Source organism: Myotis yumanensis, unplaced genomic scaffold, assembly GCF_028538775.1.
Source record: "Myotis yumanensis isolate MYYU_CA2020_CCGP unplaced genomic scaffold, mMyoYum1.0.hap1 SCAF_9, whole genome shotgun sequence".
In the NCBI taxonomy this organism is placed as follows: Eukaryota; Metazoa; Chordata; class Mammalia; order Chiroptera; family Vespertilionidae; genus Myotis; species Myotis yumanensis.
In genome coordinates, this window is record NW_027223760.1 from 78,165,254 (window position 1) to 78,184,294 (window position 19,041).

At 42.5% G+C, this 19,041-nt stretch overlaps 1 protein-coding gene across 3 annotated transcripts in view; it reads left to right on the forward strand.

Annotated features, from left to right (window-relative positions):
- The window catches only part of BBS9 (Bardet-Biedl syndrome 9), a 332,853-nt gene that overhangs the window by 226,872 nt on the left and 86,940 nt on the right, over positions 1-19,041 (forward strand). The gene's annotated exons all lie outside the window — the stretch shown is intronic.

Genomic DNA, 19,041 nt, shown 5'->3' on the forward strand with positions numbered 1-19,041 from the left:
TGAGTGCTTGCTGGTGTGAAGACGGGAGAGGCAGGGCAAGGAAAGGCAGTGGCTCTAGGAGCTGAGAGAGGACCCCCCTGGCAGCCAGCAGAGATGCTGGGACCTCAGTCCTACCCCTGCCGGCAACTGAGTCCCACCAACAGCAAGAACGAGCTTAGAAGTGGGTTTTCTGTCTGGAGCGCCTGGATGGGAACTCGGTCTGGTTAGATGCTTCGCTTGCAGCCTTGTGACCCCGGGTCAGGGCCCAGCCACGCCAGACTGCTGGCCCACAGAGAGGAGCTCACAAATGAGTTCTGTGTGAAGCTGCTGAACTGAGGATGATCTGTACCTGGAAGTGGCAGCCTTCAAGAAAAACTGAAGACTGCAGCCAGAGGCTGCTCACAATCTCTGCTTCCTGGGACCCCGATCTGGAAATACTGGGACTTCTTTAGTTACTTTCCCTATAAAACAAGAATGGCATAGTATCCCCGCCTCGGAGTTACTAGGAAAATTAGCGAGCACGTGATAACGATCTGTGAGGGCAGCTTATAAACACACTAGTTAAAATGACATGATGCGAAGTTACTTCCGAGATGCTCTGCAGGGGCTCTCGCATTTATAACTAGTAAGTGTTGTCACTGTTGTTTAGAACCTCATGGGGAGGCATCCCTGGGGATAAAGCATTTCAGTAAATATCTGTATGTGGGTTTATGGTATTCAGGAGACAGTGCGAGTAGTGAAGGAAGAATGGGAAAATAGATCATGAATCCCACCCGATAAAGTGCCTCAAGAATGCAGTCTTGCATCTCAGAGGGGAGATTCATGTCTGTGTATTTAGTCATCGTAGCATGTTCTTACAGCCGAGGGCCCTGCCAACACGTTGTCGCCAGGGGTGCCAGCTTCTTGAATTCTTCTGGGGATTTACTATTCCGTCCTGTCTTTGAGTCTATTTCTGTTATGCTACCTGTATGGGATCCGTGAGCCACTACCTCTGCCTAAGGTTTATTTAGAAGTTTCTTCTGGGTACGTCACTACAATTCACTTTAACTTTTTCTCTGAATTTCATGCATGAATCGTTGAGAGTTCTGTATCCAAATACAATTAGTGGAATAAGCAAAAAATCTCACTTCCTTGTGTCTCTGAGAAGAAGAATCCGAGCTGCCTCTTCTGTGCAGTGTTCACAGAGCTGTTAGTGATAAGCAGTTGCTTATTTGGCTTGACATATTTTGTTACAACATTAAGAAAGAGGAAATGATTTCTTTCATTAGTGCTACTGAGTAAGTCACTATGTCTGCCTTTTATATTCTTCATAACAAGCTTTTCAGAAACATTTGGACGCTGTGGAGATAATGAGCCTGCTGTGCTGGGGAGCAAATGCCATCAAAGCGGAAGCCGGGGATCACACACACTCAGACAGCCCATCAGTCCACGATGTGCTGAGTGTTTGTGTAGTTAATACGTGTGTTCTTTGGTCAACAGTTTTGTTTATCATGGAGATTACAAACATTTTGAGTTACAGGGCCCAGAGGAGAGGTGGCCAAGTAGCTTGGAACTGACTTATGGGTGGTCAAGTTTTAAAAAAATTTAAGTACTAAGTTTAAATACTCGAAACTATTAGGCAACTTCAAATTTCCGACAGGCTTGGAATTTGGATGTAGGTACTGAAATGAATTCCATAGTCAAGGAGAAATTTTGTATTTAATTAAGGAAACATGATTTTCACATTGGCAGCTGAATCGCTGTAATTAGGAATGAAGGAAAGACACATAACAAAAGCAAGGAGGTAGTGTCTTCACTTCAGAATCTCACCTCTGAGCCCTGTGCCTGTGCTGATTCACTAGTCTAATAGAGTACTTTACAATGTATCATTGATATCACAACTGCCTTTAAAAAATATATATATTTTTAATGATTTCAGAGAGGAAGGGAGAGGGGAAGAGGGATAGAAACATCAATGATGAGAATCATTGATTCGCTGCCTCCTGCACTCCCCACACTGGGAATCAAGTCTGCAACCCGGGCATATGTCCTTGACTGGAATCGAACCGTGACCTCCTGGTTCATAGGTCAACACTCAACCACTGAGCCATGCCAGCTGGGCAAGAGATTCCTTTTAAAGCTCTGTTTGGACTACTCTTTCATTTCGTTCTAGGTGGGTTTAATAATTCTGAATTTTAGAGTTATAAAATTTGTGTTTCTTCCAGATAAAATGGAAAGTTTAGGATTGCTATCACAGGTAACAAAACCGTGAATGTTGGGTCACAGCGAATAATGTCCCTGCTTTCCTACAGTGTCAGATGGAACTTTGATTAAAAAGTGGCAAGATGTAACATCATCCATAAGGTTCAAGTTTTTAAATAGAACTAATAGGACATAAATAGAAGGATTACCTATGATCTCTGAAATGGATTTGATTGTGATATGATTTTTCTGAATAAAACATGTGGTAGAACAAAGGAGTCATACAGGTAATTAGTGGGATGACTAGTGAGTGCGGGGCCAAGGCACGGTCTCCATGGTGCTCAGTAGAGAATGTGTCCGTAGCCCCTGAAAGGGAGCCGTGGGTGCTCTCCCTGCCGTCTGAAAGCCAGTCTTTTGAGAGAGAGATTAGGACTTATCCCTCTGCCTTCTCCGGCTTCTAGGGCCTCTTCAGACATTGTTTACACAGGGGTCATCTTTCTGGAAAGTCCCTGGGACACACTGATTAATGAACCACAGAAGCAATTAGCTTTGTAATACTGAGAGTTACTGGCAAGAGGCCACGCATTTTCCTAAGGTACAAGAGGAATGTCAAGAATGAAATAAATTAGCTTACACTTGCTCAGAGGAGTTTTCACTCTACAAAACTGGCCTCTTATTGATCCACTTTGAGAAATGGGGCGGGACAGGTTGCAGGGCCTGTCTTCTGCTTGCCCCGAGGGCACGGTGTTAAGTCTTTCTTTGGACCAAAGAATAAGGATGCTTGACTCTCAGCTCACAGGATTGTTTCAATAAGCCCTCCCACTATAGTTAATTGACGAGAAATGTCACTGTACTAATATCCATTCATTATGAGATCAGATGCCTTTAGAAACTTATTTGTTGATGGAATAAGATGTAATTTTTGAAATTAAATGTTTTACGGAACATACAGAAAGCATGCTTCTTAGGATAGCCTTCTGCCTTTTCCTAAAGCCAGCTGATAATTTTGAACTCAAGATTAATTTGTCGGGAAATGTGAAAGATTTACATGTGGAAAAGCTTTAGTGAAATTGTGTCTGAAAATTGAAAGAGCCCAATATCTCTATTTAGAGTTTAAAAATACAATTTAACTTTTATTTGACAACTTTTAGCCAGCGCTCTTAAATGTCCCTTCCGTAAATTACCCTGTCGCTTGCCAAACACTTGCCATTTATAGATCAATAAAAGTCTGAAGAGGTTAAGTGACTTGTCAAAATAACACAGCAAGGGGCAGAAGGGAAGATTTGAGGCTTTTAATTTCTAGTCTTTTGCTCTAAGACAATTCGCTAATTCTCCTCTGAGCTCTCAGCACAAGGCAATTTAAATGGGGATTCCAGGTGCACTTTGTAAAAGGAACAGTTGTCTGGCTTGGGTGAATATGCACGCTTTTTTTGAATAGTACTTGTTATAGAAAATGTCTGGTTTTGGCTAAACTGTTCATGTCACTCTTTATCTAAGAAGGAATGTAAAACTCAGCTGAAGAAAAGGTGAATGGAACACATCTGTAAAGCTGATTTTCTGAATGAGGGGAAAAAGTGAAAGCTAAAACCAGTTTCTTTTACCTTTAAACACACAGCTCTCAGAACATTGTGCCTGTGTACCGGTTTATTCATTTGATCCACAAGTTTCTTCCTTGGGAGCATCTAATATGAGTATATAAGCAAACTTGCACTTAAAATTTTAGCCCAGTTTAACAATTAATAGAATTGCCCTGGCCAGGTAGCTTAGTTGGTCAGAGCCTCATTCGATAAGCCAAGGTTGCAGGTTTGAGCCCCAGTCAAGGCACATACAGGAATCAACCAATGCATGCATAAATAAGTGGAACAAATCAATATTTCTCTCTCTCTCTTTCTCTCTCTCTCTCTCTCTCTCTCTCTCATCTTCTCTTCCTCTCTCTCAAATCAATAAATAAAAATAAGTAAAAAGAATTTGTAGAATTTACTTTTCAGTTTGGAGAGGTGTTTATACCGACTATTCTGTATTCAATATAAACCCTGTGAAAAACCCTCTGTACTTTCAGGCTGAAATAAGTAACAAGAAGCTAAGGGTTGGAACTAATTGTCTAGAACAGAAACCAATTCTGACAGAAGCCAAAAGGGTGACAGTGAATTTGGCACGGGGCGTAAAGAGACGGCCTCCGTCAGTGACACGCTCTTGTTCATAAACAGGTGTTTGCCCAAGGGGAGAATTCTCGCCCTGCTCTGCACATGTCACGGAAGAGTGAGTCACTGGCGCAGGTGACCACCCTCAGCCTCACAGCCGCCTATGTTACTGCAGTTCTTGTAGGTGCTCAGGGTTCAGCCAGCTTTTGGGGGCAGCGGAGGAGGTGGGATTCCAGAGACAGTGGCACCTCCTTATTTGGTGTTTCTGAGTCTTCCAGGCAGGCTGTCGTCCTGGCCCCAATTACACTGCTCCTCAGCCCAGGGTCTGGGACAGACAGCTTTGGTGAGAAAGCCAAGTGCCAGGGCTCTTCTGTCTTCTGCCAGGAGGCTCTGCGGCAGCGGCGGGTGAAGTCAGGGGGTCAGTACGCATTGAACAGGCGGCATTGCTGATTGCTGAGGGGAGCAGGGAGAGAAAAGGTTTAAGAAAACAGCCAAGTCCTTCCCCGAGATCCCCCTTTCCCTTGCTCTGCTGGCCCTTTGCACCAGCCGGAGTCTGGCCGCGCTGTTCTATCAGTCTGTTTGCTTGAAGTATAAAGTTTTATTTAGCTTGTCATTTTGGAAGTTTCTTTAGAGCAGCTGTTCTTAATGGAGGAGGGGATTGTGACCCCACCCCCCTAAGACATTTGGCATTGGCTGGGGACATTTTTGATCATCACCCTGGGGGGGAGGAGGAGGATGCTCTTGGCATCTCAGGATAGAGGCCAGGGATGCTGCTGACTCCCTGCAGTGAGCAGGCCCGCCCCCACTCCGGCACCCCAAGTCCAGACTCTGAGAAACTCTGTTCTAGGTGAAGAAATTAAAAGGCTGGCCAGCTGGCATGGCTCAGTGGTTAAGTTTTGACCTATGAACCAGGGGGGGTCACAGTTCAATTCCTGGTCAGGGCACCTACCTGGGTTGCCAGCTCGATCTGGTGAGGGGTGTGCAGAAAGCAGCCGATCAATGATTCTCTCTCATCATCGATGTTTCTTTCTCTCTCTCTCTCTCCCTCTTGCTTCCTCTCTGAAATCAATAATAAAAACATATTTAACAATTTTAAAAGGCTTTTGAAAGTACTGGCTGGTCTCTGCGAGCTCATGCCCGGTTTGTGTAAGCAGATATTCAAAGTACCCACTCCAGGGAGTGAAGGCTTGAAGCTGCTTTGTTTTTGTTTTGTTTTGAGCACTTGCAGTTTCTGACATTACCAGACGCTCAAGGTTCACCTTGTATATCTCCTGCCCCAGCCCTGGAATCAGCCTGGTTCTCTACACAGCAGCACCCAGACTTTGCCAACCAAAGTCTGGGTGCTGCTATGCCCGTTGGCACTCAGTTTTTTAAGCTCCATAATCTACACGTACTTTGTTCATTAGGTCTTTGCCTTCTATCCAGGAGCGGACTGTGAAAATACTTTCCTGACATTTGAGCCTATGTGGAACACTCAAGAGTAGCCAAGTAATATTGAAATTCGAAATGCCATTTTTATAAATAACTGGAATCTATAGTAATGTAATTTGTAAAGTACACTTCTTCGTTCATAACACGCTGGTGGCGTTTGGGACTTCCTTCTCTCTAAGTCACCCTTTGTTATTGAACACTTGCCATTTTATTTAGTTTTATGTCCTAGCTCCTGCCACTGGGAGGTACTTGGTCCTGCCCTGCCCACATCCAGATACATCTCCTGACGTGTGAAAATCTGTATAATGGGGAAACCTTGCTGCAAGAGTCCGACTGTGACTACGTTACATTTCGGTGATAGTCTTTAGTCTTAGATTAGTCCATGTTCACATCTCTGTAGAAACTGAAGCTTTAAATTCTCCTAAGATGATTTCTGAAAGTTCCTGGCTTTGCCTTTAACTGCTTTGCTCTTTCAAAAACCTTCCTTCTGTACCCATGACCCATCTGTGTAACCTGCAGGGCTTTCTCTTTATGTGGCTTCAGTGACGTTTAAAATATTGCAGGTACAAGCAAAAATAATTTTGGTTTTGAAACAAAATAATACAATGATTTTTTCTTATTCTTTAAATGGTTATATGTATTGAGAGTTCTATAAAATTTAGACATAAATTTTATAATTAACACACGTAAGTATACATATGAAGAAAAAATATAAACAAGATAAATTGTTCAAGATATTCTAAAACACTTTCTGTATTCAGGGTCTGTTTGGGATCACTTTTAAACTTGAGCTTCCATGTGTGTCATTTTTCCAAATAATACTGTCTTCAATGTCATCAGAAGCTTTGGGGATGTAACATTAGTGAAAAGTAATGTGTTGAGGTAAAATTCACTGTAACATAAAAGTAACCATTTTGAAGTGAACAGTTCATTGGCATTTTGTATATCCATGGTGTTGCTTAACCACCACCTCTGTCCAGTTCCAAAAATTTTATATCACTCCAAAGTAAAGCTTTCTACCTACTAAACCATTTCTCTCATTGACCCACCCACAGCCCCCGATGGCACCAACTTAAGTTCTGTCTCTATGGATTTATCTGTTCTGGATAGTTCCTTAGACATAATCGTGTAATGTGTGACATTTTGTGTCTCGCTTCTTTCACTTAGCATACTGTGTTGGAGGTTTATCCACATTGTAGCATGTATCCATACTCCATTCCCTTCTGTGGTTGAGTAGTATTTCCTTGTGTGGCTATATTAATTTATTTGTCCATTTATTTGTTAACGGGCATTTGCGTTGTTTCTACCTTTTTGGCTATGGAATCTAGTGCTGATATGAACATGTGTATATGAGTACTTATTTGAATACCTGTTTTCAGTTCTTTTGGGCATATTCCTAGGAGTGGACTTTGGGGTCATATGGTAATTCTATGTTTAAGTTTTTGAGGAATCATCAAATAGTTTTCTATAGCAGTAGAGTGATTTTTTAAAATTATTTTTAACATTATGTCTGTTATCTAAATCAAAATACTCATTTTGAAAGTATATGTCTTCAGTGTTTTTTGTTATTAAAAATAACCTTTAAAAAACTTTGGATAATTCCCATGTTCCTCTCAGGAGAGTTTGTAAGAGTCTCAGAAAAATATTCAAGGCTTATAATTTCTAGTCTTCTGCTCTAAGACAATTATCAGCTTCTCCCCTGAGCTTAGCATAAGCCAATTTAAATGTTCAGATACAGACTCTGCTTTCCATATGATTTGTAAAAAAACAAAAGAAAAATCAACAAAAGATACACTAGTGTTTAGTAATCTTTGATATATTTAAAGAGATAATCAATATTTTGTTTCCTTTGAACGGGAAGAAAAGAGATCAGCATTTTAAGATATACCCATGAAATGTAATGCTAATTTCTTTTTCTTCTTTGCCATGTTGTTAGAGTTTTAAAGATTTGTCTAAAAATATTATTTTGCATTGGACTCTTGTCCATTGTATGGATACTTGTCCATACAGCATATGTACTTACCAAGTGGATTCAGAAATAGTGTATACATTCTGTGGTATTTATTGTTGGCAACTAATAGTTTGTATTTTCTGAGAATTTCATCGATATGAGCATTTTATTTCCAATGACACAGAAATGGAGTCAAGGGTCCTATGTTAGCTTTCTTGTATCCTTCAATGAATCAACCCAGTACTGGTTTATTACAGATGCTTGATAAATGCTTGTTCGAATGAATTAACAGTAAATTCTCCAGACAGAAGACTTCATGAATGCAGGAAGCACATCTGTCTGCTTCGTGGGAATATCACCAGCACCCAACACTATCTCTTCTTCACAATAAGTCTTTATTGAATGAATCAACAAATGAACATAAATATTTCTTTTTTTTATTATGTTGAGGTACATTGCTTCTATATCTACGTTATTGAGAGTTTTTATCATAAATGGTTGGTGAATTGGTCAAATGCTTTTTCTGCATGTATTGAAATAATCATGTTATTTTGATCCTCCATTTTGTTAATGTGGGCATTTGTGTTGATTGATTTATGAATGTTGAACCATCCTTGCATCCCTGGAGTAAATCCCACTTGATTGTGATGTATGATCCCTATAATGTATTGTTGGATTCTGTGAGCTAATATTCTGTTGAGAGCCTTTGTATCTATGTTCACCAGGAATGTGGACCTATACATTTTCTTTTTTCTGTGGTGTCTTTGTCTGGATTTTGTCATCGGGGAAATGTTGGCCTCGTAATCAGTTTGGAAGCATTCCTTCCTCTTCAGTTTTTTTTGAAATAATTTGAGAAGCATCGGTATTAACTCTCATTTAAAGGTTTAGTAGAATCCACCTATGAAGCCATCTAGTCTTGGACTTTTGTGCTACGGAGAGTTTTCTAATTACTGATTCAGTCTCATTACTTATAATCAGTCTCTTCAGATGTTCTATTTCTTCATGATTCAGTCTTAAGAGGTTGTGTGTTTTTAGTAATTTATCCATTTCTCCTAGGTTTTTCAGTTTTCTGTTACATAATTGTTCATACTAGCCTCTTATAATCCTTTGTATTTCTGTGTTGGGTTCCCTGGAAAGGGCCTGGGCCCGGAGTGGGTCTGCCTTGTGCCGGCCGGTAGTGTGTGGGCTCTTGACTTCATGCAGGAAAGATTTCACAATATGAGTCTAGGTGATTTTGAGAGTATGTTTATTAAAGCTGGTGGCCTCAAGATGAAGGAAGGGCTTAGGGTAGAAGGAGCAACAGGAGAGAGCCTAGGTGTGCCCTGCTTTGGCTCTAGAGACCTTGTAGGAAAGAAGTGAGCCATGTGGGGCTGCTGTTAGCTCACTGAGAAGTCAGAGAAAGGGGCCTTGCAGACAGGTTCAGGGGGTAAGCCTGGGACGAGCTGCCATTGCCCAGTTGCTCCCTGGGTTGCAAGTCTAATGGGGACTCTTAGTTTTTAGGAGAGAAAAGTAAGTACAGTGGGGCCTTGACTTACAAGTTTAATTCGTTCCATGATGGAGCTCGTTACTCAAATTTCTCGTATGTCAAATCAAAAAGTGATCGAGTGAGACACGTGTTGCTGGGCTGATGTTGTGGCGTTCACTGTGACGTTCGCTGCGCCAACCAGTGGTGGGGTATCTGAAGCTGGCTCGTAACCCGAATTTTAGCTCGCAACTCAAAGCAAAAAATCGGCCGAGAGACGGCTCTTATCTTGAAAAACTCGTTAGTCGGGACACTCGTAAGTCAAGGCCCCACTGTATGCACACCTAAGAGGGAAGAAAGCCGTGGTGGGTTCCAGAGAGAGCCCACCACATAAATATTTCCCAAGAGCTGGTATAGGGAAGCTTTCTGAAGTAAATTTTTTCTATATCAAAGGTCATTTTATTTTATTTCTCTATTCCAACATGAAGATATGTAGTTTTTCCTTGGGGCAGGTACACTAGGTTAATTGTTAAATAATAAAAGTCACTTTAAATTTAAAACCTTAACTCTAGTTTGATTACACAAGAACATTTTATTGGGGTAATACTTGGTTATTTGCTTCCCCTATTGTGAAATGCTTCCATATATAAAATATTCCAGGCTTGTATCCATAATCCTGGCTGTCTTTCATAGCCCAGATGTGTTTTGCATTTGAAGTCAATCAAAGCTTTTCTCGCAATCATTTCCTTGGTTAAGGAAATATGTAAAGGTTTTTGGCAAGAAATATTATGTCATTTTAGGAAGTGAAGTCATTTAGGTCCCCTCGGGTCTTGGCATTGAACAATGGCACATAGTAAATTTAACTCTTAAGTTGCCACAATGGTTAGATCCGGAAATATTCTTCTGTGGGTGGCTGTACTTATCAGAATGCGCTTTGGGCTGAAGTAAAAATTATTCTAATATATTGACCTAGAAAACTGCAGTAGTTCCATTTGGAACTATGGACGCTTGGGGAATTGTTCATTGTTTCTGGCAGTGACCAAAAATAAATGATGAGCTCTGCGTGCCTTTAACTAAACTGTAAAAGAAATCTGTGCTTGTTCACATACTTATGGAAAAACATTTAAAGATTCTTAGGAGGTTCTTTAAGTCCCGCTCCACACAAATGAAGATATTACTTGGAACAAGTCAGAATGAGGTTCCCGGGAAACAAGGAAGGCACATCTGTGGTGGCAGCTCCCCTCGCACAGTGGATCTGCTCTTCTGGGTTTGTTTCAGGAAACGTCCGTGAAGCCCATGTTTACTTAAAACAAAATTAAAACTTTTTTTATTAGGAAACATTTTGAAGAAAGTCTAAGTGAGTCGATCCACTATAAACTCATTTTGTATGTCTGTCTGTATCTCAGTATTTTCCCCATCATAGATTAGATTTGTCTATCTTACAGCTTTATGTAAATGAATCTCACAATATGTACTCAAGGCTTCTTTTGCTCATAAGCTTAATTAAAAATATTTTTATTGATTTCAGAGGGAGAGAGAGAGAGAAGCATCAATGATGAGAGAGAATCATTGATTGGCTACCTCCTGCACGCCCCACACTGGGGATGGAGCCTGCAACCTGGGCATGTGCGCTGACCGGGAATCCAACCATGATCACCTGGTTCATAGGTCAATGCTCAACCACTGAGCCATGCCGGCTGGGCTAAAGACTTATTTTTAAATTAAAAAAGTGGACATATATAATACTTTCAATTTTTTAAAATTGCATACATACAACAGAACACACATTGCACACAGCATGATATCATCCTTACGATATAGAAATTAAGTTGAACACCAGAATCAGCAGTGAATAGATAGATATTTCTTGTGCTGAAAGGTAATAAATGATGTGGATCTTTTAATGTGCAGGAACTCTGAAGACTCTGAGGAGTGGAGTAGGAGGTCAAACAGTGGTGCAGAGAGAATGTGGCAGCTCCATTAAAGGGCGGAGGAGGCACGTGATAAGAGAAAGCAAAGCAGCCCTGAGGCTGAAATCCAAATAGTCACCTCGCTGAGTGGGCCAAACCCCTGGTTGCCTTGAAAAAGGCTTTGTCCCTGACTTTGCTGATAATTGTTCAAACCTCAGCCATGATGCTCTGTGGTCTCAATGTTCAAGTGGTTGTTCATTTTTAGGGGAAAATGTAGTTAAAGGATGATTCTTTCTCCCTGATACTATAGAAATCAGTGGGAGGAGGAAGATGGAAAGAGGAAGGTCAGGGAGTGGATGAAACAGCTAGCAACAGCAGCATGGGAAAGACTCCCATTTGTGGGGCAGTGTGGGCATTGTGCGCCAGCTCCAGTGCTTTGTGAAAGCTGGGCTGACAGATCCCCTTCACTCTGCAGGCTGAGCCAGCACACAGTGATAAAGGCTTGAATGGTTCATTTCTGATCTGAATTCAGCCCACCCTGGTGGTTGTACTGGTAACAACTTGCTACATAGAAGAGGCTGCCTGTGCCTTGGTCAGTGGTGTCAGACTGGCCGTCACCCCTTCCAGTGACTCACTGGTGGGAGCCGAGGCAGAAGAGGGACCAGCTCTCTTAGCGCAGGTCTCTCTACCAAGCCAGGGGGGAACAATAGTATGAGCTCTAGTTCATGGCGTCCCAGAAAGGGCAGTCTCTCTCTGTGGCTGTCACACTGAGGCCATGCTGTCCTCAGGAAACACTTACTCCACTCACCGGGCTGTGGCATTGCTTTGCTCTTTCATAGCAAGATAGGATTATAATAATTTCTGATAATTTCTGTGCCCCCCCTCCCCCATAATTTCACACTTATTCTAATATTAGCTTTCTGGATTTTTGTAAACAGTGAATACCAGCATCCTTTTTCAGAGATAAATGATTTGATAACAGGTCATTCAGCTAATTGTTTCTATAGTGAAAAATTAGAACCTAGGGTTGGTTTTTTAAAGTTGATTTGAGAGATAGGGGAAGGGAGAGGGGTAGAGAGATATAAATATCGATGACAGGGAAACAACCCCTACTGGGGATAGAGCTCCGCCCCCTTCTCCCCCCGAAACCTGGGCCTGTGCCTTGATCGGGAATCGAACTGGTGACTCTTGGTTCATATGTCAATGCTCAACCACTGAGCCACCCCTGCTGGGCTTGTTTTATTGCTTTTTTAAAATCATGTCCAGACCTTCTAAAGGCTAGTTCTTTTCTGTTGCTCTGAGGCTCTCTCCCTGATCTCCTGATGTAAATGCCACCTCTTCCCCAAGGCTTTTGTGCCACTGCCATTGATTGCTCTCCCGTACATCACCTCCAGTTGTCCGTGAGGATAGCACGTTCTCCTCCACTGATGTGTGTGATGTGAATGCTCACTGGGGAAGTCCCTCTTTTCAGAGTGGCACTGGGCTTCCACTTTAGCACGACAGCCTTGGAAGGTGTGCAGCCAGAGGAGGCAGAAAACAGTGGGCAGTGTGTCCTCACTGGGCCTGAAAGTCTGCTGTAGAAGAGAAATCATGCATATGCTCACAAGGCAGCACATGAAGAAGCCAAGAGGATCCTGGGCCAGCTGCGCTCCTATGGAGAGCCGGGCAGGTCAACGGACATAGAGCAGGAAACCAATTAGGGAGGGGGTGGGGGTGGGGTGGGGGTCAGGGGATGGTGAGCTTTGAGAAGGCTTTTGAAAAGAGGTGATGAAAAGTCAGGGGCAGCTGAGAAATAGATGGTGACGATGCTTAGAAGAGTCCATGATGTCCTGCCATGTACTGGTATAGGTTGTCATCCTGTGTATTATTCATCGATCATGTTTCAGTGTGACATCTTCAATGTGGAATCATCTGTGACTTTTAGCTGGTATCTCTAAAAATATATTTTACTTTAGCATTAATTCAGGCCACTTTTTGTTGTTCCAGTGGCTCATTATTTAATTGACTTACCCAGGTTGTTTCTCCTGTTTCAGCCTCTTTTTACCCTATTTGCAAATGGACATTTCGTGTAGGACAAGGGAAGAAAGATGGAAGTGATGATCTTTCATTTATTCTGAAGTTGTTACCTATTTACTTGTGCAGAAGTTGGTGGAGAAAAAGTTTTCAAAGAGTTGGCCTAAATGGGATGTTGGAATTGATTCTGGATTGATCAGCAGTATGTATCATTTCAGTATAAAAGATGGCAGGTTGGCTGTGTATAGAATCAGAGAATTATCAGATGGTGAACTCCTGGAGGGAGGGGTCTGTGACTTACGTCCCTTGTACTTCTGGCTTATAATAGGTGCTCATTAATTGCTGTGGCATAGCTGTCTGACTGGAGCTAGAAGGGAACTTAGGGATGCGGAAACCAGTGTCTAGGAAGTATACGGGCACTCTCATTAGTAACAGAAGCAGGACTGCTCCCAGGTCTCCTTACCTTCCGTCCATGGTGCTCCCACCACACCACACTGCCAGCGGCCCCACAGCCAAGCCGGAGACCGTGCCCAGGGACAGGAAATCGGAGGCGGCTGGGGTGAGAGGGGTTTCTTGCCAAATTTGCAAATGTTGGTTAGTCAGCAAACCAGAGCTACCGAACCGTTTTAGAAAATTTCCAGTTAAAGTGGAATTTTCAAAAGCCATGAATTGCCACCAGATCGGTGAAGTTGATTTCCTGGGCAGCCAGGGTCCTGCACAGACTGGCTGTGGTGATTCAGGCTGTGGGCTTCCGTCACCGGGTCGCCTCTGACCACAGTGCCTAAAATCACCCACTCCCCGGGAGAGTTCTACTCACTGCTTAGGACAAAACCCACTTTCTCTCTAAGGCCTTTCGACTCCTAGAGCAGCTTCCAGAGAGACACTTGTCCCTCTCATCCCCCTGTGGGCTTGGCTGAGAATTGGGGAAGTGAGCAGGAGGGGGCGGGAGTGATTGCTCAGCGATAAAGAATGGCGTTTTCATGTCTTCGGAGGCAGTAGGCCCATCTGAAACACTGTGAAGACGTCCAGGTGAGCTCGTTGAGTTCTGAGACAAGAGAAATAGATGAGAAGCAGATGAGAATCTTGGATGAAGGCCTAGACCTTGATCATGGAGGGTTTTATTTGCTTTTTGATATTTAGAGTGGATAATAGCAAAGCAAAACTCATAAGGAGGATCATTTTCCAGAAAAACAAATATAGCACCAGTTTCTTATGCAATACTTTCGAAAATTTCTTTCAGAGAAGATTCCAGAACTAATTCCATCAAACAGGCCAAATGTAATAAGTAAGCGTGAAGCTGGATGACCTCACGATCTAATAAGATGAAGGCATGATGTTCAATAACATGGGGTTGGCCAGTGCTTGTGGACAGACCTTCCCTAGCCAGCAGGTAGTGGTTCCCCGAGTGAGAGGTTTTCGCAGAGAGGTTAACTGCAGGATACATGGACAAGCAGAGTTTATAGCTGAAGCTAATGGCACAGTTAATCGTGTGAGCTATTTGGGTCAAATGGCTTCTTCTTATCCTAGGTCTTAACGCACAGTAGCATGAGTCCCATCTTCTGTGAACAGATAAACTTGACTGCTGGTGGGTCTCAGCACATGATAAGCATTGTCAACAGTGTCAGTGGCCATAACCACACAGCGAGTTTCTTTTCCACGTGGTCAGACTTGTAAGGAAATGAGTCAGCCCGGATCTCCCCCTCATGTGCCTTGACAGGGTGTTCATCCAGGTCCTGGTTCCCCAGGGTTTGGACTCTCTCTGGCCCCAGGCTCTGATTTGGCCGGGTGGGCCCTGCGTGGCCCCGCTGAGCTCCAGCTCTGGGGTAGACTCTTCTCTAGACTTGGGCAGACTCTGTCACTCATGAAATTGGGACCATCCTTGGCAGGCTTCCCCTAGAACAGCGGTTCTCAACCTGTGGGTCGCGACCCCTTTGGGGTCGAACGACCCTTTCTCAGGGGTCGCCTAAGACCATTGGAAAACACATATATAATTACATATTGTTTTTGTGATGAATCGCTATGCTTTAATTATGTTCAATTTGTAACAATGAAAATACATCCTGCATATCAGATATTTACATTACGATTCATAACAGTAGCAAAATTACAGTTATGAAGTAGCAACGAAAAGAATTTTGTGGTTGGGGTCCCCACAACATGAGGAACTGTATTAAAGGGTCGAGGCATTAGGAAGGTTGAGAACCACTGCCCTAGAAGGTGTGCATGGAGGGATGAGTGAGGATACTCCGCGGGCAGGGCCTTGTAGGAGGAATAGTGTTTTGCAAATAAAAAATGTTGCCTGCAGACTAATGTGTTTTAAATAATGACATTAAATTAATTTGTGATGCAAGCTTTACAGTCTCCCTATATGCAGCCTCTAAAGGTACCAGTTTTCCAAACAGTAGTTTTTAAAATCTTTATATTTGTGTGCTAAATTCATTCCCATAATTTTTTCTCCCTCATGACTTTGACTCTGGTTAGAATATCTGCCCTCCCCTGTGTTCCTGTGACATTCTGCAAACTTCTGTACGGTGAGTCCTTGTCTTAGCATTCTCTGTACATTTATCATTTCCCCACCAAGCGGAAAGCTTCTCAAAGGCAGGGGGCCCTGTCTCCTTTGTTTTTGTGTCTCTGGAAACTAGCAAATTGCTAGGCGCATTATACATTATGTAATTATGTGCAGGGCTAGTCTATATTGTGTGCAAAATTAGGTTCTTTACACTTTGAAGATTTTAAATATTCATTTGGATTTGGTAAATCACAAATTTGAATTGACTAAAGTCCAAGTTGTGGTCTCTTCAGTTGCTGTTGGTTTCTTGGAGAAAATGATTTCAAGTACAATGAGCTATGTGCTCCCTGTGGTAAACCTTTGATTATATTTCTGCAAATGTGCCTGTAGTTTAAATGGCTCTGGTTGCAGTGGAAAAGGAAATAGTTACTCTTCACTATTGTTGGGGGAAATTTTTAATTTGTTTCAAACCAGAATTGTTTTTACTTTAGAATTTGTATGGATTATGGATCCAAACACACATACACTAAAACATAGACTTGAGGCAATTAAAAAGTCCTGTGGTTGAGTTCAGCCTTTTTTTTTTTCCCTCACCCGAGGATGTGTTTTTTCATTAATTCGAGAGAGAGAGGAATAGAGAGGGAGAGAGAGGGAGAAAAACATTAATGTGAGAGAGAAACATCGATCAGCTGCCTCCTATACATCCCCAAATGGGGATTGAACCTGCAACCTGTGTGTGTGTGCCCTGACCAGGAATTGAACCAGCAGCCCTTTAGTGTACAGGATGATGTTCCAGCCAGGGCCAGCCTTTTATTTTTTATTTTTTATTTTTTTTTAGGGGAAGCTTTTTATTCAGTCTTTTTCCTCTTAATTTTAATTATTTTATTCATGTAATACAGACCCCAGTGTGGAAAAAAATTAACATATAAAATCAGGTTCTTTCCATTTCCCACTTCCTCTACCTTTGGGTATTGCTCTAGCCCAGTGATGGCGAACCTATGACACGCGTGTCAGAGGTGACACGCAAACTCATTTTTTTGGTTGATTTTTCTTTGTTAAATGGCATTTAAATATATAGAATAAATATCAAAAATATAAGTCTTTGTTTTACTATGGTTGCAGATATCAAAAAATTTCTATATGTGACATGGCACCAGAGTTAAGTTAGGGTTTTTCAAAATGCTGACACGCCGAGCTCAAAAGGTTCGCCATCACTGCTCTAGCCCTTGGCCTGGCTTTTCTCTTGGTTGCAAGATGGCTTCAGTTCCAGCCATCACATCCAGACAGTCCAATATCCAGAGCAAAAAGGAGGATGTCCCCTCCTGTCTCTCCCCCTTAGAAATAAAGAATGCTTTCCCAGTGCTCCACCCTCATGTCCAGCAATATTCCTCTCGAATCCTATTGACCCCAATGATATTTCGCCTTCCTGAGCAGTCCCCCCTAAACCAATAACTGGCAAGAATAATAAAATTACCACGACTGGCTTCAGGACTTGGCAAAACTTTCGTAAAGAGCTGGATAGTTAATATTTTGGGCTTTGCAATCCATCTGGTCTCTGTCACAGCTACTCAACTCTGCTGTTGTAGCAACGATAGACTGAGTGTAAGTGGTGGCTGTGTTTCCATGAAACCTAATGGACAGACACAGGTGGCATGGCAGGTCCGTGGGCCAGAGTGGGCCAACTCCAGGGCTGCAGAGCAGCGCCTCTGAAGCATTGCATGTGTCAGAGTCAACAAGGAGCTTGTTAAAATGTAAGGCTCCACACCCAGAGTTTCTGAGTCAGCAGATTTGGGGTACAGCCAGAGGCTCTGCATTTCTCACAAGTTCCTACTTGATACTGGGTTCAAGATCAAGTTGGTGCTGGTTCAAGAACATCACTTTGAGAAGCAATGGCTTAGCCCTTGGTTGCTGGGTACGTATGTGTGTGTGTGTGTGTGTGTGTGTGTGTGTGTGTGTGTGTGTGTTTGGGGAGGGGGCTGTTTAGCAGCATCCCTGACCTTCACTCACTGGATGCCAGCAACCTCTGAGTCCCTCCTCTAGTCCGATGCTAGCAGATGGTGCAGATGTCTGACACATTGGTGATAATAACAGCACACATTAGGTCTCAAGGGGACTGTTGGGAGGATGGAGTGAGTAATCCCCCCAAAACTCTGTGAGATGTGCTCCACATAGAAGGAGCCCCCAGTAAGTGCTGGCCTTCATCATCACTGTTGGTCAGTCATCCCAGCCATCACTCACTAACCAGCCTGTCACTGTGGAGAGCTGTAGGCCCTAAAAATAAATTTCGTTGTGGAATAAAAATGACAATGTGTGTCGAAGGGAAAAGTCCCTTTGAATGTGTGCTTCTGAAATACCTCCTCATTTTTACTAACTTGTTTACTGTGATCTGACTGCTTTAAAACAGGCATAAATTAACACACCTACCCACACCTCACTCTCCTAATAGAGGTCATTACTTTTTAAAAGCTTTCATGAACGCCCGGTCTTCCATTTTAGGAAGAGTGAGAAAGTGTCTCCTGATTCCTTGGGTTTGCCAATCCCACAGCATCCTGAAGCACGTGGCTCAGCAAGTATGGCACCAGCTGGCTCCCCATAGATATGCTACTGGCTGTGGGCATTCTCATCATTTCATCATGGCGTGCAAGCAGCGGGCTTCTGGAAAAGCATCAGTTAAAGCCGTGTGCTGGCCAGGAGCACACAGAGGAGCTAGCAGATGGTGCACATGTCAGGGATGGAGAGCGAATGGCCATCGAAACTTGCACAGGATGCATTGTGTTGTGTTTTTGTATGTTTGTCTGTTTTTAGGAAGAAGAGAGAAGTCGACTGGAGAGATGAAAAAAGCCAGGAAATACTAGGTATACCGATTAATAATGCAGATTTTTTTCAATAGATGGAGTTACACATAAGTTGATATATATGCGATTTGATATGTATGCTATTTTGTTGTATTGACAACAAGCTTCAAAACTTCATATGTCAAATTTTCTGAAGGGGTTAACATCATCGATATTTTTACACTTAAAAAACTCTGCCAAAAAAAGAGCATTTGTGGGAAGTTTTAATTCATTATTTTGAAGAAAAGTGCTGCTGAATACTTCGGAAAGCTTATGGTGAACATGCTCCATCTCAAGATACTTGTAAACGCTGGTTTAAACACTTTAAAGGTGATGATTTTGACGTGAAAGACAAAGAACGCCCAGGTCAACCAAAAAAGTTTGAAGACCAACAATTACAAATATTATTGGATGAAGATGTGTGTCAAACTCAAAAACAACTTGCAGAAAGATTAAACGTTGCTCAGCAAACAATTTCCAATCGTTTACAAGCAATGGGAAAGATTTTAAAGGAAGGAAAATGGGTGCCACATCAACTGAACGAAAGACAAATGGAAAACCGAAGTCATCAGTAAAATGTTGCTTCAACGGCATGAAAGTCTTTTTTGCATTGAATTGTGACTGGCGATG